Raw genomic sequence first — 4,961 nt, forward strand, 5'->3', positions numbered from 1 at the left:
CACCGATGTATTTTGAGTAGTGTATTGTAACCAACGATATTTTAAAACATCGATGTCGGATTCTTTGTTTCAAAAAGCACTTCTTACAGGCCGAACAATGCGTGATTGTTGGAACAGACCTTATGTTATTCAAATGGATGTTCAAAAACATCGATGTTTTTTGGGTAATGTATTGTAACGATATTTTAAAACATCGATGATTTTTGTAGTCGATATAGGATTCTTAGTTTCAAAAATCACTTCTGACAGCCCTTAGAATACGGTATCGTTGGAACAGACCTTATGTTTCTGAAATAGTTGTTCAAAAACATCAATGTATTTTGAGTAGTGTATTGTAACCAACGATATTTTAAAACATCGATGTATTTTGAGTAGTGTATTGTAACCAACGATATTTTAAAACATTGATGTATTTTGAGTAGTGTATTGTAACCAACGATATTTTAAAATATCGATGTATTTTGAGTAGTGTATTGTAACCAACGATATTTTAAAACATCGATGTATTTTGAGTAGTCTATTGTAACCAACGATATTTTAAAACATCGATCTCGGATTCTTTGTTTCAAAAAGCACTTCTTACAGGCCGAAGAATGCGTGATCGTTGGAACAGACCTTATGTTATTTAAATGGATGTTCAAAAAACATCGAAGTTTTTTGGGTAATGTATTTTAAGTAACGATATTTTAAAACATCGATGATTTTTGTAGTCGATATAGGATTCTTTTTTGCAAAAACCACTTCCGACTGGCCGGTCTGTACGTCGTCGTTGGAACAGACCTTGAGTTACTGAAATGGTTGTTCAAAAACATCGATGTATTTTTGGCAATTATTTGTATGCTATGATATTTTAATATTGAGTAAAGATATTTTAAAACATCGTTGTTTTTCTAGTCGTAATTTATCTGTATCATGTCGTTAGCTTGAAGGTTGGAGGTACTTTATTATTCGACCACATTGTTGGTAGGAATCTATTTATACTGTAAATTTTTGTTTTTCATTAAGTTACTTTTGAGAAAAAAATCAAAAATTGGGACAAAACATCGGCTTAAAAACATCGATGTCGCATCCCTAAGTATGTAACAGGTTGCTAAGCTTTGTGTGTGTACTTGTGTGTTGTTAGTTCTCACTACTGTAAGTACGTTTTGTGTTACTTAACCGTCACTAATTAAACAGTAAGTACAGTAAAAATAATTTATATGTGTCTACCATCCTCGCGTTCAACAGAATTCATAACAAATCGGCAACACTTACAATACAATCATAATATAGGCATAAAATGATTAAAAAAAAGTTTGATTTACATGTTTATTAAACGTATTGAATAGGTATATGTACACTGTTTTAGTAATCACAATAATGTTTTATATGTATGTATTAACAAAAATAAATTAACAGAACAAATGTTTCTGAAAAGAATTTAATTAATTGAATAGAATATGGTCAAGGAGAGGTAAAAAAAAACTCAAATAGTAAAACATTATACTATTTTTATTGACCCAACGTTTCGCTCCACATTGCAGGGCTTCGTCGGGGCTAAAAAAACACTTGACGTAGTTACAAAAATGAAAAAAGAAAAAACATAAGTGGAAATTAACAGGGGTATATAATGAAAAGTAAAATATAATAAGAAAAATTAAAGATTTTAAACAGTAAATGAAAAGGGTAATAGTAACAGATAGATAAGAGATAAAATAAGAGGAGAAATATTAAAGAAAGTACAAATTAAGAGATGAAAAAAGAAAAGGTCAAATGGTGAGACAGAATTCATACCTGTTTTGACGAGAGTCAAAGTCAGAGTCGTTGTCGTTGAGCCGTTTGTATTGGGAGGAGTGGGGAAGGCAGTTAGCAAGCCACAATAACGAAAATAATTTTACAGTAAACATTGTAAAAAAAAAAATTATATAAATTAGGTAAACAATAAATGGTAATATACATAATAGGGGGGGAGAAGAGATATTTTCAAAATTATAAAAAAAAAAACCGTCATAGATAGAAAAACAAAGGAGAAATAAAGTATAAAATAATGGGGTAGAATATGTGTAAGTGATTAAGAAAGACAATATACCAAATGAATGGGGATACAGAGAAGTGTAAATTATAATAGAAAATTAATAATAAAGTAATTAATATAAGTACATTTAAGAAGGTTACACATGGATATAAATTAAAAGATAAGATACATGAATATAAATGAAACAGGAAGGATAGTAAGTATACAAATAATTAAATAAATGGTGAGAATTTAGAGAAACAAGAATAAAAGATATGACAAGAAAGTGGGCTTCTGAAATGCAGAACGAAGTGAAAAGATGTATTATGAGGGTTTTATTATGTTCAAAATGTGTCGATATGTAAGGGAGATGGATTAAGGTTCAACATACCTGACAACTTTATATAAACTTCCTTTGATGCCGAAAGCCTTTTTACTAACATCCCCATTGACAAAGCCATTCATATCGTTGAGAAGAACTTAAGCTTAACCTCACCTCATTTCTTTCTGCTTTAGAACTTTGTTGTAATTCTGGTTACCTGACTTTTCAAGATAAATTTTACCACCAAATTAACGGACTTGCGATGGGGAACTGCCTTTCTCCAGATATTTCTAATATTGTTCTTAATGACCTTCTCGACTCTATAATACCTCTCTTCTTACAAGACATAATTTTCATTAAAAAGTACGTGGACGATCTCTTCCTGGTCCTCAATCCTGACAGAATCCCCAAGATCCTATCAGCCTTTAACTCCTACCACCCTCGTCTTCGGTTTACTGTTGAAGGTGAAATTGACCATTCCCTCCCTTTTCTTGACCTACTTATTATCAGAAATTCCTATGGCTCCCTATCCACTAATTTTTATACCAAACCCACTTATTCTGGTAGACTCTTCAACTATTTTTCTCAATACCCTTATCACAAAATTATTAATGCTGCTAAGAACCTTATCCACCGATCCTTTTCTCTTTCTGACCCTCAATACCACCAGACAAACATACAACGTATTAAACAGATCTTATTTAACAACAATTTCTCTCAGAAAATTACTAACAAACTACTTGATTCTTACATTAACCGTGTTACTCCAGTCCCTCCTGTCCTCAACTCTTCTCAACCCACTCCACCACTTTTTCAGTACAGGTCCCTTCCCTATATTCCCATTCTTTCTGATATAATTCAAAAATCCTTAAGATCCACTATTCCCACCCTACGTCTTGGCTTGAAGTCCCACAACAAAATTTCCCATTTTTTTTCCAAATTGAAAGACCCTATTCCTTTCTTACACCGTTCCAATGTGGTTTACCTGATATCCTGTTCAACCCCATGCTGCAATTCCTTCTATATCGGCGAAACTAAAAACCAACTTAAGAACCGCATTTCCCAGCACAAAACTTCCATAAACTCCTGTAATCCACTTGCATCTAAATTATCAGAACACGCATTAAACCTGAATCATACTTTTAATTTCGATAATCCTTCCATTCTTGCCACTGTCCCCAACCACACCAAACGTCTCATATAAGAATCCATTTACATAAATTTAACAGAGAATTCTGTCAATCATAAAGTTGATAAAGACTGCATCTCCCTTACATATCGACACATTGTGAACATAATAAAATCCTCATAATACTTCTTTTCACTTTGTTCTGCATATCAGAAGCCCACTTTCTTGTCATATCTTTTATTCTTGTTTCTCTAAATTCTCACCATTTATTTAATTATTTTTATACTTACTATCCATCCTGTTTCATTTATATTCGTGTATCTCATCTTTTAATTTATATTCATGTGTTACCTTCTTAAATGTACTTATATTAATTACTTTATTATTAATTTTCTACTATAATTTACACTTCTCTGTATCCCCACTCATTTGTTTACCTAATTTAAATTTTTTTTTTTTTACAATGTTTACTTTAAAATTATTTTTGTTATTGTGGCTTGCTAACTGCCATCCCCACTTCTCCCAATACAAACGGCTCACTCTGATTTTGACTCTCGTCAAAACAGGTATGAATTCTGTCTCATCATTTGATTTTATTCTTTTCTTTTTTCATCTCTTAATTTGTACTTTCTTTAATATTTCTCCTCTTATTTTATCTCTTATCTATCTGTTACTATTACCCTTTTCATTTACTGTTTACAACCTTTAATTTTTCTTATTATATTTTACATTTCATACCCCTGTTAATTTCCACTTATGTTTTTTATTTTTTCCTTTTTTTTTGTAACTATGTCAAGTGTTTGTATCTTTTTTAGCCCTGACGAAGCCCTGCAACGTGGGATGAAACGTTGGCTCAATAAAAATAGTATAATCTTTTACTATTTGAGTTTTTTTTTACCGCACCCGGACCATATTCCATTCATCTATACACACGGTCAATCAATAATCTTCCAGAATTTAATTAATCGTATTCACATTATATTACAACCATAATACATATTCTTTTGTAATATTTACAACATATTGCTATGAAAAAGTTACTAAATTACAACAAATATTTGACAAAGAACTATGGCATTTCATTATAATTTAAATAAACTGACACTGTAATTCCAGTTAGCTGAGCAAGATCCAAACACATGGCAGTGATGAATCAACTGAAACTTTCATTCCATTCTTACAAAATTTAAGGAATTAGTTTAATTATATTTTTAGATATAATAAATTAAGATTTTAAAAAAACCTGGTTGTACATAGATTCTCATCATTTCTTTTGACAAAAGAATCCAAGTATTTGCTTTTTTTTTTTTTTCAATTATTTAATTTTTATTTTGCATCAAAAACCTAAAGTCCATAAAAAATAAAACTTCCACAGTAACTGTAATCTCAAAATCTTTTCATTTTTTCAAGAAACTAAACAATAAAGAATAAGTGAGCCCAATTAAAAAAAAAACAAATCAAACAGAAATTAATTAAAATAACTATTTATTAAATGCCAAAACCAAACAAATACTTAA

This window comes from Halyomorpha halys, unplaced genomic scaffold (genome assembly GCF_000696795.3).
Source record: "Halyomorpha halys isolate HHAL.00 unplaced genomic scaffold, Hhal_1.1 Scaffold1889.1, whole genome shotgun sequence".
In the NCBI taxonomy this organism is placed as follows: domain Eukaryota; kingdom Metazoa; phylum Arthropoda; class Insecta; order Hemiptera; family Pentatomidae; genus Halyomorpha; species Halyomorpha halys.